The sequence below is a fragment of the Podarcis vaucheri genome, assembly GCF_965113315.1.
Source record: "Podarcis vaucheri genome assembly, chromosome: 6".
Lineage (NCBI taxonomy): Eukaryota > Metazoa > Chordata > Lepidosauria > Squamata > Lacertidae > Podarcis > Podarcis vaucheri.
In genome coordinates this window covers 91,317,343-91,336,896 of record NC_138764.1, presented here as the reverse complement: position 1 = coordinate 91,336,896, position 19,554 = coordinate 91,317,343, and positions in this window count along the sequence as shown.

The window sequence follows — 19,554 nt, the reverse complement described above, 5'->3', positions numbered from 1 at the left end:
TGGCCCTCAGGGTCCCTTCCAACTCTACAGTTATTGGAAATGAGTTGAATGGTGTTTATTTCCAGCTAAAAGGATATATCATTTCAGTCTAAGCTGATGAATGACTCATCTTCTGAATTTCTCCAGTTCAAGCTGTGTCTGCATGACAAGTTCAGAGTCACCAATTCGTTCAAAGAGCAGGACGCAGTTCCACAGCATATCTCCCCCACTCCTGATTTCCACAGTCTCCCTAGTGCTTCTGCTTGATTTCATTGTCGTTGTGGCTACCAAACCAATGTTACTGTCAATTAATGTAAATGGAGGACCTGAGCTTTTTAGATCAAACCACTTCAAAACACAGCTAAGTTGCCATGAAAGTTTTACAGCTTCTTCTACAAGTTAATTGTGACACACGTACTTAAACTGAACTGCTTACAGAGATCAGATCTGAAGCCATGGAAGATTTCCGACTGAGTTATTTAGCTGCTCAGGTTTAGCAGAGTTTTAAAAACTTTACATTAGAACCCTAATTAGTCCCTTGGTGGCCAGCTAAATTGAGATACTGACATTTGAATTTTCAAACAGTGGAACAAGGTTTCAAACTGCTGCTGAGGCTTCAAGCTTGGCTGGCATCTTCAAAATTCTTGCTTGGAACTTGGGAGAAGCAATCCAAACTAATTCAGATACAGAGTTAAAATCCTATTGGCTGAAACACCACTAAACACTGCTATCTACATGCTTAAAATATAGTAAGCGGCAATAAAGAAAACAGTATCTGATTGCCCCACACCCAGAATGAAGACTCAGCAAGACAGGAATTCATAAAATGTTGCATGCTTCAAAATAGTAACAAAGAATAAACTTGTGACCAATCTCCCATAACAGGCACTGGAAGGTTAAACTTGCACAGGCAAGTATAGAATTTCCAAACCAACTCCATCACTAAAGTTGGCATGATCAAATGTGCCAGCAGGTGGCACATGCCAGGTCCTGAGAGCGTCAAACCCAGCAGCTCACCAAGTCAGTCAGTAATAGGAGTCGATATCTCTCATGAGTCCTTTCTTGAAGGCAGAGAAGTAGAGGCAAACATAAGCCCACTTTCAAAATGGGAGCGACATTGGATCTTTACTTTTGTCTTGTCCACTGAGGGGGACATCCGAGAGAGAGAGAGAGAGAGAGAGAGAGAGAGAGAGAGGAGTTTAAATCTCCCTATTTTGGATTCCCAAAGGTAGGAAGATAGGTGTGTGTATATAATCCTATCTGAAGCTTTGCAGCTGCTAATGTCAGCACCAGCAATGCCAATAACTCAACAAACCTCAAGTGGCCCTCCCACTTATTTCCAGTATACATTTGCCCTTTTGTCTACATTCATGATGAAAGAAAAGTCAAGTCATCATTCTGGAGGGAGGTATGCAAATCCTCTTTCTCTTTTGTTTGCAAAGAAACTATTTAATTGTCTATTTTTCATATGCAGATTTCCCCCAGCAGTTTCATTAGCTGACACCACAAAATGCTGAGTCACCTCCTCTTTAAATATAAGGCCAATTTGAGATAACGTATCTTTACTCTGGGAGCACATTCATCTGTGGTTGTCTTCGGAGGAACATCCAGAGCAGGGAGCCTACCTCCTTTTGCCAGAGTGTATATTAATTTGTAGCTTGCCAAGAAACATGCACTACAAATATCCATAGGCCTTCTGCAGAGGACATTGGAGCTTCCTTCCCCAGGAAATATTCCCAAATAGATGAATGCTCAAAGTATTCCTTTCCAATGTACATGGATGGTCAATATGCATGGATGGTTAGGCTGCCTCATGCAGCCCCACACTTCTCCTCATGCTTCCTTTCATGCAAACTGGACCCCCTTGAGTGAGTGAATGATGGGTGCATCAAAATGATTTTTGCAGGCTGTTATATAGATATGCAAGGGTGAATGTGTGCATTGGTACAGAACTAGATGAAAATAATTTATGCAATCATAGGTATGACTGGCTCTTTGCTGTGTTTTTTCAATGCATATGCAAATATGAATAAAATAGGGAGGGGATGAGATGCAAAGGGATGGGAAAGCTGTGGCCAACTGGATATGCTCTGGTTCTGGAATTAATCTTAGAAAATCTTCTTATTAAAATGAGTTTCAGGAGTAATGGTATATACCTGATAGAAGGAATGCATGGAACAATAATGGGATTTGTTGTTGTTTAGTCATTTAGTCATGTCCGACTCTTCGTGACACCATGGACCAGAGCACGCCAGGCACTCCTGTCTTCCACTGCCTTCCACAGCTTGGTCAAACTCATGTTGGTAGCTTCGAGAACACTGTCCAACCATCTCGTCCTCTGTCGTCCCCTTCTCCTTGTGCCCTCCATCTTTCCCAACATCAGGGTCTTTTCCAGGGAGTCTTCTCTTCTCATGAGGTGGCCAAAGTCTTGGAGCCTCAGCTTCAGGCTCTGTCCTTCCAGTGAGCACTCAGGGCTGATTTCCTTCAGAATGGAGAGGTTTGATCTTCTTGCAGTCCATGGGACTCTCAAGAGTCTCCTCCAGCATCCATTCAAAAGCATCCATTCTTCAGCAAACAGCCTTCTTTATGGTCCAGCTCTCACTTCCACACATCACTACATCACTAATGGGATTACATGCTGGCAATCCTCTTAAGCCTGTACACAATGTGTCCTAAGGAACTGCAGAGTAGGGAAGACCTGGGAGTTCAGTAGGAAATCCAAGATGGGAAGATTTTATAGTGAAAGAAGACATATTTCACACACAAAGGGTCCATTGTTCAATGCCCAGAATCTTCAGGTAGGTCTGTGAAGGTATCTGAATGAAATATTAGAATCACAGAATTGTAGAGTTGTAGAGTTGGAAGGACCCCGGGAGTCATCTAGTCCAACCCCCTGCAGTTCAGGAATTTCAGTTAATCCATAACAGATGGCCATCCATCCTCTGCTTAAAGACTTCCAATGAAGGAGAGTCTACCACCTCCTGAGGGAAACTGTTCCACAGTTGAACAGCTCTTACTGTCATAAAGTTCTTCCTGACGTTTAGTCAGAATCTCATTTCTTGTAACTTGAAGCCTTTGGTTTGAGTCCTACCCTCTAGAGCAGGAGATGAAGAGGTGCTGCAAATCTGTGTAGATCATGAGCAAGCAATCTTGACCTAACATTTATGTGAGTGGTAAGAAGCAAAAAAATAAAAAAATGAAAAATCCAAAGAAGCAAAAGTAGAAGGAAGGCAGAACAGAGAGAATGAAAAGGTGTGGTAGAAAGAGTGAGAAAAATGGGTGGCAGAGGGAGAGAGGGAAAATGGCTCCAGCCCTGCTCACTGCTAGTTTGCAGCCCTGACAGATTATGTCCGAGGAAATGTAGTCCTCAGCAGTCCTCTATCCCAGGTGTGCAGAATCCTGAACTAGATGGACCAGCAGTCCAACATAAGGAAGTGCCCTCTGTTCTTAACATTTATACTTCACTCTCTTATGACATTAGTCTAGTGGCTAATGTGAAGTACTTGGTCAAGGGCTCAATGCTGTAAAAAAAAAAAAAAATCAAGACACCATGACTTGCTCTTGCAGAACAGGTTAAGAATCCATTGAATTGTAAATGTAGCTTATGTGCCGAAAATTACATTGACTTTATCGGGAAGTCAAGCACATTTTCACAAAATTAGTCTCAGTGCATTGAAGGGCCAAATGCAATGTTCTTTGCTAAATGGGTATCATACCAACCTGGTATTTTGAATACACACACACACACATTTGTGTGCTCAGTTCTACAGTCATACCTTGGGTTGTGAACGTGATCCATGTGGGAGACACGTTCGCAACCCACAACATTTGCAGCTTAAAGCGAAGCGCCGTGTCTGCACACGTGTGTGACGCGCTTCGGCACTTCTGTGCATGCACATGATGTCATTTTGTTTTGTATGCGCGAGTGCCAAAACTTGGAAGTAACCCATTCTGGTACTTCCGGGTTCGGCGCGGTCTGCAACCCGAAAACGCTCAACCTGCAGCGTTCGTAACCCAAGGTATGATTGTATATGTATGATCTAGTTGAGAGTCTTGGATTGCAGGGGGTTGGACTAGATATCCCTTGGGGTGCCTTTCAACTCTACAATTCTATGATTCCAAGCAACGCTGCTATGCTCCTGCTGCATCAACTTGTATTCAGCGGCATACTGCTTCTGAATGCCAAAACTGCATAGAGCCATCAGTATTAGCAGCTTTTTAATAATACTCTGTTATTGTGGAGCAGGCATAGGCAAACTTGGCCCTCCAGATGTTTTGGGACTACAACTCACATCATCCCTAGCTAATAGGACCGGTGGTCAGGGATGATGGGAGTTGTAGTCCCAAAACATCTGGAGGGCTGAGTTTGCCTATGTGGAGTAATCAGAACATACTCAACTCTGTAGCTGTCCCAGACCAGCTCTAGCTGCAGGCAGCTAGTCTCAAAGGAGCCAGAAATAGGGATGCACATCCCAATCTTCATAGGGAAATTGATTCAGGCCATTTAGCCCAGCTAATGTACCTACCCTTGTGTATTCACAGGCTCAGTATCTGAGCACTTCTTCAGAGAGCACATAGCTAAACAGCTCCCAAAATGTTTAGTGATAGCCACCAAATTGGATGGCTTAAAAAAAAAGGCATTGGACAAACTCACGTAGGGCAAATCTACCCATGGCTCCTACCTCTACTGTTGGAGACAGTGTGCCTCTGAATCCCAGTTGCTGGGAATCACGAGTGGGGAGAGTGGTGCTTCACTAACATTCTTCTTGTGGGCTTCTCATCTGATGGGCTACTACTGACTCGATTCAGCAGAGCAAATCCTCTTTGCTAAATAACGGCAACTATGTGGTTAATATGAGTGACTGCTTTTGAAAAATCCAAATGTAAAACCAAACTGCCTTTGTTGGATCTTAGCCATAAACACATCTTCCTTGGGAGGCAGTTAATAGGGCAATCCAGGTGAAATAAGTGGAGTTCTCTGTTGGGAGCATAGGCTGCATCTAAATCTGTGTAACTCACAGCAGGTGAGCTGGTCTGTCTGAGGAGTATCCTTTTGTTCAACGCTACTTTTGCATTTGTAGGATGTGCAGCAATTCGCAGTTCACCAACAGTAATACAACCTCTTTGTCCAACTAATTGATTTTTACTTATGGTGTCTCTGGAATATTGTGCCACCTACCAATGCCGCTGTTACAATAAAAGATGGTACTAACCTGATCTCGTTTTTTGACAGAATTACAAGCCTGGTAGATGAAGGGAACGCAGTGGATGTAGCCTACCTTGATTTCAGCAAGGCATTTGACAAGGTGCCCCATGATATTCTTGTAAAGAAGCTGGTAAAATGCGGTCTTGACTATGCTACCACTCAGTGGATTTGTAACTGGCTGTCTGCCCGAACCCAAAGGGTGCTCATCAATGGTTCCTCTTCATCCTGGAGAAGAGTGACTAGTGGGGTGCCACAGGGTTCTGTCTTGGGCCCGGTCTTATTCAACATCTTTATCAACGACTTGGATGATGGACTCAAGGGCATCCTGATCAAATTTGCAGATGACACCAAACTAGGAGGGGTGGCTAACACCCCAGAGGACAGGATCACACTTCAAAACGACCTTGACAGATTAGAGAACTGGGCCAAAACAAACAAGATGAATTTTAACAGGGAGAAATGTAAAGTATTGCACTTGGGCAAAAAAAATGAGAGGCACAAATACAAGATGGGTGACACCTGGCTTGAGAGCAGTACATGTGAAAAGGATCTAGGAGTCTTGGTTGACCACAAACTTGACATGAGCCAACAGTGTGACGCGGCAGCTAAAAAAGCCAATGCAATTCTGGGCTGCATCAATAGGAGTATAGCATCTAGATCAAGGGAAGTAATAGTGCCACTGTATTCTGCTCTGGTCAGACCACACCTGGAGTACTGTGTCCAGTTCTGGGCACCACAATTCAAGAAGGACACTGACAAACTGGAACGTGTCCAGAGGAGGGCAACCAAAATGGTCAAAGGCCTGGAAACGATGCCTTATGAGGAACGGCTAAGGGAGCTGGGCATGTTTAGCCTGGAGAAGAGGAGGTTAAGGGGTGATATGATAGCCATGTTCAAATATATAAAAGGATGTCACATAGAGGAGGGAGAAAGGTTGTTTTCTGCTGCTCCAGAGAAGCGGACACGGAGCAATGGATCCAAACTACAAGAAAGAAGATTCCACCTAAACATTCGGAAGAACTTCCTGACAGTAAGAGCTGTTCGACAGTGGAATTTGCTGCCAAGGAGTGTGGTGGAGTCTCCTACTTTGGAGGTCTTTAAGCAGAGGCTTGACAACCATATGTCAGGAGTGCTCTGATGGTGTTTCCTGCTTGGCAGGGGGTTGGACTCGATGGCCCTTGTGGTCTCTTCCAACTCTATGATTCTATGATTCTATGATTCTATGATTCTATGATACTATGTTCTGTTATGGAATTGAGTGTGACATTCACTTCTGACAATACTAAATCCTGTTTCGTGTGTGCAGTTGTTTTGAAGACATTTCTAAGCAAAGCCCAAAGAGTTCTGATCTCTCTTTTCCCTCCCCCATGAATGATAGGGGAGGGGGAAAGAGATGTTAGATTTATTGCTGAAAATTTCCACTTTATTAAGCTGTCAAGTTTTGCTTGGTGGCATACTAGAAAGCGAAATACTAAATTTGATTTAAAGGTCAGAGGAGATGTGTGGCACCAACAATCTGGCTTTGAATGATTTTTGTAACACTAAACAGACTATACAAGGAGAGAAAATTGTACTGGTCAGCATAAGTCATTTCAATTGTGGTGTCTTTCACTACACAGTTTTCCTTTTGAGCTTGACTCAGAAATAAAAGAAATTGATGTATTAGCAGGGTCCATCAGGGCTTATGCAGTCTGGAGCTGATTTTTATATTTCTAATTACACTGGGAGTGGGGGAGGGTTGGGACCAAGAGTGTAGAAAAAAATATTCTGTTTAATGCATTAATTATGATTACAGAAAGTATTAATTCTAAAAGATTGTTTGAATTGGCTGTAGCAAACTTGCAACAATAAGCACTGGCCAAAGTCCCCAAAGGTCTTATTACTTATCTGTACATATCTACATCTTTTAATTCACCACCTAAATAAGACCCCAGAAGAAACAGCTTTCGTTTAAAACAATTTCACTTCTCTGCAGCAAAATATATTATCATTTTAATTAAATATTGCAGCCCATGACATGGTCTGAGTTATAAATTTCCATAAGTCTGAAGTCTAATTTAATTTCTCACATAGAACTCTTGACATATGAAAAACTCTTAATACTCTCATTTGACTCTTAGTGTGGCTCCTTATCATGCACATTTCATTAGCCATGCTGATAAAAGAAAACAATTAGAAACCCATTGGCTAAGTCTTTGGTACTAACAAAATTCAGCAGTATTAGAAGCCAGAAAGTGTAATCTGGAGGTAAAAAGAATTAGACACTTTCACACCATCTCATTCAAAAAAAATGGAAGTACATTCATTAACTTTTTCCTATTCTCTAGTTGCACAGGATTTGCTTTTGCTTTTCATTTCTCAACTATAGTTCAGACCAGAGACTTGCCTCAATTAGAAAGTTGGGGAAGAAGCATGAATTTCCAAAGAAACTATGGATCTGGGGTCATGTGAGTTATATGAACAGCTTGGATGGCTCCAGATGGGAAAGAATCTGGAAAAGCCTCTCCTTATGTATAATAAGTAAAGATCCTTGAAAAAAATGCTCTTGAAGTAGCAAATCAATGGTATATGCATCCCTCCAAATTAAATAAGATCAGCCTTGAGACATTGCCACTGTCTCAACAGATTCAAAAATGGCTTTACAGTGGTACCTTGGGTTACAGATGCTTCAGGTTACAGACTCCGCTAACCCAGAAATAGTACCTCGGGTTAAGAACTTTGCTTCAGGATGAGAACAGAAATCGTGCGGGGGTGGCGTGGCAGCAGTGGGAGGCCCCAATAACTAAAGTGATACCTCAGGTTAAGAACAGTTTCAGGGTAAGAACGGACCTCCAGAACGAATTAAGTTCTTAACCCGAGGTACCACTGTACTTTCCTACTTTTTGCTAGGAGCTCCAGATTCTTCTGTGGCAGAAGAAAATAGTCTCTGGTTCAGTTATTAAACATAACGATTAAGTTGAAGTTCCATTTGGGAAAACAGACCAGCAGCGATAACTTTGCAGGCATTCTTAGAGCCCACCATAAGCTGAAAAGCAGTAGGTACGCAAGGTTTTTAAAATTAAGTTTTTTATTTATTTCACATACCGTTTCTTGTGGCAGGTATTCACTTCAATGTAGTGAGCAAAAGCTGCCCATTTATTGGGTCAGGCCACCCATTGAGCAAAAATCCCACCCACTAGATAAGTCAGTTCAGGCACTGGTAATGGTTATGTTTTTGCCTGAAAAAAATCCTAAGTAAATCTGGGGACTGGACTAGGGATTTTTGCAGAAATGTGTATAGTACAGTGGAACCTCATGTTACGGACGGGATCTATTCTGGAGGCCTGTCTATAACACAGAACAGACGCAAGCCAAAGTGCCATGTCTGTGCACTCGCGTGGTGCAATTTAGTGCTTCTGCGCATGCGTGAGCAGCAAAACCCGGAAGTAACCTGTACTTCTGGGTTGCCGCGGGACACAACATGAAAACACATAACCTGAAGCGGACACAACATGAGGTATGACTGTACTGTATTTATTTCTTTGTTGAATTTATCAAAGAATTCTAGAGTTGGAAGAGAACCCTAGAGTTGTCTCATTCAACCCCCTGCAAGGCATGAATCACAGCTAACCATCCTTCTTCCACAAGGAGAGTAGAGCAGAAACAGACATGCTATTAAAAAATAAAGCAAAAACATTCTAAAACAGTTTTAATTACAATGAAAAATGTACTTTTATCCAATTATCTCAAGGTTACCAGGAACAGTATTCTTACAGATTGATGTCCCATCCATAAGAAACAATTAAAGTACGTGTCTTCCCCAAATAATCATGGGAACTGTAGTTTATTAACGTTTCTGGGAATTATTGCTCTGAGAGGGGAGAACTACAGTTTCCAGGATTCTATGGTGGAAGGTGTGCACTTTAAATGTATGGTGTGGATGTGACAGAACAGCATTAAAGTAAATAGGATGTGATGAAAACCAGCAAAGCTAGGATATGAGGCACCTTCCAAAGATAATAGGCATGATCCAGCCAAGATTAAGACCTTTAGCTGAAGAATTCAGAGTGCTGCTGATTTCAAATATGAGAGATCAGACAGTGCATTATTGTGGCTTGAATGCCAAGAGTCTGTCCATCCCTATGATTTTATTAAGTGAGAAATAATCTATAGCAACACACTTTTTTAAAAGGCTGCAATCCAAAAGGTTTCTGCATAGGCACTGAGTTACATTGATTTTTAGTCAATTTAAATTGACTGCATGTAAGTATTTTAGGACTGCTGGCTCTCTCAGAAAGTTCATTTTAGTTCACAAGACAAATTAATGGAGGACATGGAGGTCCATCAATGGCTATTAGGTAAGATTGCTTGAGGATACAATCACATATGGACTATTCCTGCAGGTTCTTCCTGCCAATGGAGAGTTATATTTTCCTGTCTCAAATACCACTGAAGACAAATATTTATCTGGCCAAAACTTTCACGACTGCCTCTACATTAGAAAGATAAATCTCACAAACAACACTTGAAGCATGCAGTACAATCCATAAGAAGCTGTAAATGTACATATGTACATAAATGTAATTTTTTTAAAAAAATGCGGTTTCTCTTCTCCTTAACTGCTGGCCATCAAAAAAAAGAAAGGGGGTGTGTGAAAAACAGACTGCAGCATAAAATTTTGGCATGGCTCTGTTTGGTATGTTGATCATTTTTCAATATCTTTTGTAAATGGCTACAACCAGTTTTTATGGTGATATTCTGAGAGTGAGTCCAAATTAGGGCCTATTCAGATTCCTAAATACTCAATTGGATTATCCTTCCACTGTGTGTTGCTGCTTGATGTCAATTGTTTTCTGATTACTGGTGGGGTGTTGATTGTAAGGCATTCAGGCTTGTTCATTTTGTAGCCAGAAACAGTGGTACCTCGCTTTACGAACTTAATCCATTCCAGAAGTCCGTTCTTAAACCAAAAACATTCTTAAACTGAGGCGCGCTTTCCCTAATGAGGCCTCCCGCCTCCGGTGCCCTTCCACCGTTCGGCTTCCGTTCTTAGACCAAGGTAAAGTTAGCAAACCGGGACACTACTTCCGGTTTTGCGGAGTTCGTAAACTGAATAGTTCATAAACAGGGCTGTTCTTAAACTGAGGTACCACTGTACATTGCTAAATTTAGATAAAGTACTTATTAGTTCTGAGGAAGACTCTAATGGCTTTGTTAATATTCAGCCAATATAATCTGTGTACATGGATATCTTTAATTCACTCTATCCAAGGTATACTCCAGAGGTATTTTAATTACCGTATTTTTCGCTCTATAACACGCAGATTTTTTCTCCTAAAAAGGAAGGGGAAATGTCTGTGCGTGTTATGCAGCGAATGTGTGGTCCCTGGAGCCAAAAAATTAGGCAAAAATCAAACCGCGCTTCAGGGAGAAGGGAAGCCTTGAAAAGAGGAAGCGGGTGCTTTCCTGCATTCTGCCTCCGGGTCTTGCTGCCCACCCTCCTCTGTTTCGTTACTGTGTTTGCTCAAACGGAACAAAGAGCAGGGAAAGCCCCTCCCCTCCAGGCAAGCAGAGGGGAAAAGCAGACTGTTGCTCCTTCCTCTCTGTGCTCCGCTCCTTCCTCTCTGTGCTCCGGTGCTGCTGAAAACATGCAGGTGGGAGAGAGAGAGAGAGAGAGAGAGAGAGAGCGAGCTAGCTGGCTGGCTTGGGTGGGTGCGTGGGGGAAACTTTTGCCTTCCTTTCCTCCCTCCCGTTATACCCCACTCCTGCATTCTTAGCCCTTCTGTGTTTTTCCTTCCCTCCCCACTTAAAATGTGGTTAAAAAGCATGGATCCACATGGATCCTAAGGATTTTTGCACTGGGTCACCCCAAATTCACCATCAGAGCACATAGCATGTCCATGGCTACAGCCTGCCCCCCAAAAATCATGCACCCACTGTTGCCTGGGGCTGCAATGGTGCAAAAATGTGGTTAAAAAGCATGGATCCACATGGATCTTTGCATTGGGTCACCCCCAAATTCACCACCAGAGAACATAGCATGTCCATGGCTGCAGCCTGCCCCCCCAAATCATGCACCCACTGTTGCCTGGGGCTGCAACGGTGCAAAAATGTGGTTAAAAAGCATGGATCCTCAGGATCTTTGCATTGGGTCACCCCCAAATTCACCACCAGAGAACATAGCATGTCCATGGCTACAGCCTGCCCCCCCCCAAATCACGCACCCACTGTTGTCTGGGGCTGCAATGGTGCAAAAACGTGGTTACAAAGCATGGATCCACATGGATCCTCAGGATCTTTGCATTGGGTCAGCCCAAATTCACCATCAGATCACATGTCTGTGGCCACAGCATGAAGCACAAAAATGATACATCCACTGTTTCGTTCAGAATATTTTTTCCCTTGTTTTCCTCCTCTAAAAACGATGTGCGTGTTATGGTCAGGTGCGTGTTATAGAGCGAAAAATACGGTATTTCTAAATGGCTACAAAAAGGAGAACAAATAGCAGGGGTGAAAGTGAGCATCCTTGGTGTGTCTCTTTGTAGACTGAACTGGGAACAATATATATATATGCAGGTTTTGGTGTCTTCGGGTGTCTTCCCGTGTAAGAGTCGGGGTGTCTGGGCGACGTTTCGACGAGGTCTCACTCGTCATCTTCAGGCTATATATATATATATATATAGAGAGAGAGAGAGAGAGAGTGTTCAAGGGGATTCATACATTTTTTACAATCGGCATCAATACCCACCAATAAGGAGGGAATCATAGAAGTGTAGAGTTGGAAGGGACCACAAGGGCCATCTAGTCCAACTCCCTGCAATGCAAGAATCTTTTACCCAACGTGGGGCTCGAACTCACAACCCTGAGACCAACAGTCTCATGCTCTACCAAGTGAGCTATCTCTCAGGGATGGTGGATCAAACAAGAGGAGGTCAGAAGTTCCTGGTTCCCAAAGCAAGACTAGGGTCAGCACCTTGGAGGGAGATCAAGCTGCGGGTTTAGGACCATGGTTATAGAACAAACATGTGGTTTATCTCAGCAAGGTACTGGAGCATCTGAGTGAGTTTTGTAGCAGGGCTAGCCAATCACAGATGTGAGGCCCAACCCCTGGAGTGTTGCATCCTAAAGAACTGGTGACTTCTTCGGGGTTATGGGCTTTCAGGCTATGGGGATTTCTCCTCAGGGCTCTCCTGATTCTCTGAGAGTTTTGTGGACCAGCCGCCAGTTTGGAGGCAGAAGTATCTCTTCAGGAATCACAGAGAAGAGACAAATTCTGGTGCCTACATACCCACGCAACATGGACCAGAGACTGGTTCTATTTCCTCTTCAGAGTGGCAGTTGCCAGAGAAGTCATCCTTCAAGGAATCCCGGTCCAGGGCAATGACAATATTAAAAATTGGATATCATATGATATTGCTGCCTCTATTAATTACAGAGCTCAATGGATACCAAAACAGATACGAAGAACTCTCCAAAACTGCTCTGCTGGATGGCCTTGGAGATATCCCACTCAAGGAGGCTGTGGGTTTACAGGAACCAGTGCAACCTAAGTCTTCTCCCCCACATACAATGCTCCAAGATCATCCTCAGAACCAGAAACACAGTGCCCATCTGGCAGAACGAGGTCAACTGTCCCTAAGCCTTGCTCATGAGTAGGAAGACAGATGTTTCACATGTTGCAGAGCAGGACCCTGCTGACAGGCCAGGAAGGGGTGTGGCAGCAGTGTTCGCTATAAAGCTGCATAGTTAGGACGTAGCTAACACCAAGGGCAAGATTCAAGTAGAATGTTGTGCAAGCAGGAGCCAGCACAAGGTTTCTTGCTAGTGCAATGGGACTTTGTACTCCTCCCTTTGTGCATGCCCTATGCTCTCCCCAGCTCTGTTCCAGAGGGTCAGGGGAATCCCCCAGAGCAGCATGTGGGAGGGCAGGGAGAGGGGAGATGATTCTGCTGGGCAAGCGGAAATGCTTGCTCTGACAGAAGAATCTCCTTTGTGCTACATTGCATGCAACCCATAATCTTTCTGCATTTGTGTTGGAGTACTTCCCTGATATTCTGAACATCCTTATATTTCATCCATGTTAGTAACAGGATTTTGAACCATATTGCAGGAGTGTTGGGGATGGGTTGGGTAAAATAATGGGATTTTTCTCTGGGGGTCGTGTCCATCTTTCTCAAGTTCAGTTGTCTTTTGATCTCCAGCAGTAGAGTCCTACATCTGGTCTAGCTCCTTAATTGGAGACCATGCAGCCTCTGACTCCAAGGTCTGGTGGTTACTGGACTCTGGAGCAATGATACAACAAAGTGAAAATGGTGTCATCATTCATGTTTATTGCACAGGGTTTCTTGGGAGGAGTATTAAATTCCTAGCATTAAAACATTTAATTTATTCATATTGGGAGATCAGCAGATTAGGAAAGAGATAAACACTGTTGATCATAGACAGATGAAAGTGTGCCAACTGTTAGAAACATGTGTTCCTTCTTTGGAATAATCTAATCAGCATTATTAAGAGTGTCATATCATTAACACATTTCCTTAAAACTAAGTTATCAAAACTGGTTATTGCTTCCCGTTCGTAGACTTTACTCCACAGAATACTAACTGTGCAGTGACTTCATTTGAATCCGAAATCCTGAGCTGAAGCAGGCTGTATCAGAGTTCATTGGCTTCCCAGAGATGAATCAGGATGCCCCAAGTCAAAGTGGGGATCCCTCAAAGCACCTTGTGGCACCTCAGTGATTCAGATGGCAACAGTCTTTTACAGACAAGTGTCACAAAATGATGTATCTATGTTTACCATATAAGGAAAATTTCAGGATGTGGGGGCAGCGGGGGAGAAGGAGCACCTTTGCAAAACCAAAACTTGTGTTTCTAGCTTAAGGACAATGCAAAGACTTGGGGTGGGGTCCTCTGTTGCAGCTGACAGATCTAGCTTGTAATCAGAGGGAATGATTTTACCAGTGCTCTCCAATCCCAGTATTTTGGAGGTGGGAGCAGTTTTTCAAGAATGAAATTTGTGTCTCTAAGGAAGATACTGAAATGGGGAAGGGGAGCTCCTTTGTGAATGGCAAGTCCAACTGGGCATAGGGGTAATTTTACCAGGCTTCCAACCTCAGCGATTTAGGAGAGAAGTGTGGATGGAATACTAAAGTAATATATGGGGTTTTTTTCAGTTGCTTCTCACACTTTTGCAAGTCTTGTACAGAGCAGCTAATGTTAGAAAGAGTTCTGGTGGAGTCCCATTCCTTATCCACCCATGTCCAGGCACCTTCCAACTTACTTCTTTGGTCCTTTCAGTTTGATTATCAACACTTTCCAGTTAATTTTCAACTACAGTGGTACCTCAGGTTAAGTACTTAATTTGTTCTGGAGGTCCGTACTTAACCTGAAACTGTTCTTAACCTGAAGCACCACTTTAGCTAATGGGGCCTACTGCTGCTGCCGCACTGCCGGAGCACGATTTCTGTTCTCATCCTGAAGCAAAGTTCTTAACCTATTTCTGGGTTAGCGGAGTCTGCAACCTGAAGCATATGGAACCTGAAGCGTATGTAACCCGAGGTACCACTGTATCAGCCTCGTACCTGACGTTGCTTGGGGAATTCTTAAAAACCAGAAGATCAATGTGGCTGTGAAATCAGGAGTTAAAATCAGTGCAGTTTTGAAAGGCCAGGCCATTGTATTGTTATAAAAGTCGGATGCTACCCCTCTCTCTGCCAAGCAGTGACAAGAGTCCATGGGGTTACAGGCACTCACTCAGGGTCTGTGGTCCTTTGATGCCCCCCCCCCCAATCTATAACAATACACACCCTGAAGGTGCTCCTGGAAATGTTCCTTTCTGACACACTGCACTGTGAAGGCACTGTGTCTGATAATATAACACAGGCTCCCCTGGAAAAGGGTTCAAGAGAGACAATGGCAGCTCTGCAAAGTCTCCTCATGTTCTACATCTCACAGAGGAGACATCAAAAGCAGAACCCATGTTGGCTATACACCAAAACTGATAGGCATCATAAGAAAATCAGCACTCTAGCTAAAAGATGCCTTTCAATTACAAATACACTTGGAGGGCATTATCTTGTCACTTCCAATGAAGAAAGTACCTGTCATTTTATACAAGGAAGCTGGCTTACCAGGAGAGAGCAATTTGCTCGAACACTGTTCCTTTTTTTCAATAGGAGTTTTCCTTGACATATTTGTGTCCATTTATTAATGGCAAAATCTACAATCTCTGGGGGAAAGCATTAAATCTGCACTTATGTGTGCTCTGAAGTAATACCTCAAATCAAATTCATCGGAGGAACAAAATGCAGAGATTTATGGAGGACATTGGTGAGACATCTGCTGTGAAAACACTTGAGGGGTGAAAATGGATAAATAATGCAAAAGAGAGAATTGAAAGAAATCAGACGGGGAAAGCACCTGATATTTACTCTGTGTCATCCTCCAGGAAATATGAGCTCATACGTGGAAATATACCAATATCCTTCAGTGTAGTGTCAGCGCATTAATTAAAGGCTTTGCATTTGAAGAAAAGAGATCAGAGCCTATAATAACCTAAAGGAGAATTAATCACAGCTCTGTTTGCCTTCATGAAATTTCCTAGTCCATTCTACTTTTTTCCTCAATGGAAAATGCATTCCCTGGGCATTGACATGCTGAAGATCATCTAATCTAACCCTCTTTCTTAAAAAAATAAAAAGACATTGATTAAGGTGATGCATATTGATTTATTTTTTAAATTAAATTTCATTTAGGAAACACTTCAATATAAGGCATTTCAAGTTGATTTTGCAACACAACAAAAACAAATGTAAAACTGTGTATATCAAAACCATTAAAACTTATTACATATATAAATACACTTAAAACAATTGCATGCAAAATAACAACCATTCCGTTCCTTTCGGTTATGAATCACTTCCTATTAAGCTTTTTGAAGCATTTCCACAATAAAAAACCCACCTAAAACAATGATGTATATTTTTTAAAATGTTATACGTATAAAAGTGATTGGGATGGGGGGGGGGGAGAGAGAGAACTCCACTAGAAGACTTGTTGAAATAGGAAAGCCTTCAACAGATGCCCAAAAGACAACAGAGATGGTGCCTGTCTGATATCTAGGGGTCGTTGTTGTAGTAGCAGTAATTTGAGAATCGAAAGTACACTTTTCAATATTTCACTTTCACACAGAAAACAGCTTTTCAGCTCCATGCTTCTGGTGTCTAAGTCTCAAAAACTTTTCTAGAGAAGGACCCCATGGAATAGAAGAGAGGTGGGTGGTGAACGAAGCAAGCAGAGGCACCAGCCCCTTCCGCACACATATTTGCACATCCATTTTTCTTAAGGGAATTCATTTTTGTATGTTGTTCCCACTTATAGATGCCTCTTTATGCACACTTTCCACTGCGATATGCATTTTCATGCACTGCATTTTGTATTACTTGGCTGGAGATCTGCATTGAAAAATCTGAAGTTTAAAGTTCAATGAATGGCTGTGTTTCGATTTGGGCATTGTTTCACAAACTGCAGATAAGTTAGGTTTGCCTTTAAATCTGAACCTCTCTTTCAAATCAGAACCAGTGAAGGTTGGAATGGTCCTGTGTGAGTGTCTGGAGGCAGTTGGAGGATGGATGGCAGCTAACAGATTGAGGTTGAATCCTGACAAGACAGAAGTACTGTTTTGGGGGGACGGGGGTGGTAGGCGGGCATGTGTTGAGGACTCTCTGGTCCTGAATGGGGTAACTGTGCCCCTGAAGGACCAGGTGCACAGCCTGGGAGTCATTTTGGACTCTTAGCTGTCCATAGAGGTGCAGGTCAATTCTGTGTCCAGGGCAGCTGTTTACCAGCTCCATTTGGTATGCAGACTGAGACCCCATCTGCCTGCAGATTGTCTTGCCAGAGTGGTGCATGCTCTAGTTATCTCCCACTTGGACTATTGCAATGCACTCTATGTGGGGCTACCTTTGAAGGTGACCCAGAAACTACAACTAATCCAGAATGTGGCAGCTAGACTGGTGACTGGGAGTGGCTGCTGAGACCACATATCACCAGTCTTGAAAGACCTACATTGGCTCCCAGTACATTTCTGAGCACAATTCAAAGTGTTGGTGCTGACCTTTAAAGCCCTAAATGGCCTCGGTCCAGTATACCTGAAGGAGCATCTCCACCCCAATCGTTCTGCCCGGACACTGAGGTCCAGCGCTGAGGGCCTTCTGGAGGTTCCCTTGCTGTGAGAAGCCAAGTTACAAGGAACAAGGCAGAGGGCTTTCTCGATAGTGGCACCCACCCTGTGGAACGCCCTCCCACCAGATGTCAAAGGAAAAAACAACTACCAGACTTTTAGAAAACATCTGAAGGCAGCCCTGTTTAGGGAAACTTTTAATGTTTGACAGACTATTCTATTTTAATATTTTGTTGGAAGCTGCCCAGAGAATTATTATTATTGTTGTTATTATTGTTATTATTATTATTATTATGAACTGAATTCAGCTTCTTTTCCTTTTTTCCTTTTTTATTAAATTTTCCAACATACGTTTATAGTATCCAATCTAAATTTATCACATATTTTTGCTTTTAGACTTCCTTCAACCTCTCTGACAATCATCCATTATTCAAATTTTTAAATACGCATTTCCTAATTTTATATTGCATTTTATAAACCTTCACACACTTAGTTTTCATCAATACAATAGTCCTCTATCATTTACAGAACTTCTTGAAATCCCACTAGCATTATTTGCTCATCACATACACATTTCAGATAGTCTGAAAATTTTCCCCAGCCTTCAATGAACTTTTGATCTCGTATATATCTGATCTTTCCTGTTAGTTTGTCCAGTTCAGCATACTCCATCAGTTTCACCTCAGATCGAATTCACTATTCTCAAGAAGGGAAATGACTTCGAAAGTGGATGTCTTATGGAATTGGGTGCTTTTTTATATATATTTTTAACATCCTTGATATGTTGGTTTTGCATTATGTTTCAGCAAAATCAGACAGGACCACAAATCTATCAACCAAATTCATAATCATCAGGTCCCTTTCTCCCGAAGGTGGCAAGCTGTTAACTTTATTGCGATATCTGTGGGGTTCATGAATGATCTGAAATTTTCAGGGCCTGGCATGGGGTAGCAACAAGACTTTGTTTGGACACTTGCAGGTGGTGGTGGGGAATCACTTTATGTTGTGGATGTTGAGCTGGCTAAGAAATAGCTGAAATTTAATTAAAACCTGGGTCCTATATATCTTTGAGTGCTTAGTTGTTTTTAATGCAATTTTGAGATAAAAGAAGTCTTTTTAATTATACTCCTGCCTCCTGGTGATGGTTTCTTATTCATTTGCGCTATCATGTTCCCCCGATGCACCAGGCTGGAATGGGTCACAGAAGACTTCCCTGTCTTATTAAAGGTTATGGCAGCAAAAGACAACACTATGCACTAACCAAAGCACAGACACAATTAATGTAATCCTTTGATTTGATTAATGTGGCATTTGCCAAATATCGATGATTTGAACTTCAGTTGGGAATGTGCAAAGGATTTGGATGAACTGCAAATCAGGAACAGAAATAGGGGTGCTTTGTACAGATTTGGTGCTTGTCTGAGCCAAAGCAGGATCTTTTAGATGTTACCCGAACCAAAGCAGAGACTTTCAATGTGCTTTGGGGTGATTCTTCCCAAGTTTGCCATATAAGGAAAATGCCACCATATGAAGAGAGGAACTCTTCTGTGATTGACAAGTGTAGCTTCTAAGCAGAGGGAATGAGATTACCAGGGCTCTCCAGTCACAGTACTTTGAGGAAGGAATGTTGATGCATCACCATGCTTTTGTCTGTTCTGTGTTTGGCCTGGCTGTCTTTGAAATTTCACATTTCAGTAACTTGCCACTCATTTGAGGGCACTTTAACCTTTAGACAAAATAATTGCTGAGCATAAACATTATTTACATCAATCTCGTCCTAAATTGTAAGCATATCTAAATCTATAGCATTATGAATGGAGAGTTAATTAAGAAGCGACAGAAGTGATTTGAGATAATGAAGGGATGAGCACTGCTTATTTGGAGACATGCCAGCTACTGGCAATTAATTGTGTTAGCAATTCAGTTACGTACCTGCTGATTTCTAAATCAAGTGGACACTTTGCTGAGAGGTTTTATCACCCACTATTCTGAAGATATTCACACCTAAGGTCCTAGGAAGTTGTCTGTTTCATTGATACAGAAAAGTGTTTCCTTACCCGCCTTTGGGATGGCAGTCCAAGTTCACCACTGTAAAGATAGTCAGAATTTGTCAATAGTAAGTATTGCGACATTCAAAAGGTAAGTCACAAGCTTCTTTTTAGAGTGTTGTATACCTTTTGTTACTTGGGACGTGGGTGGCACTGTGG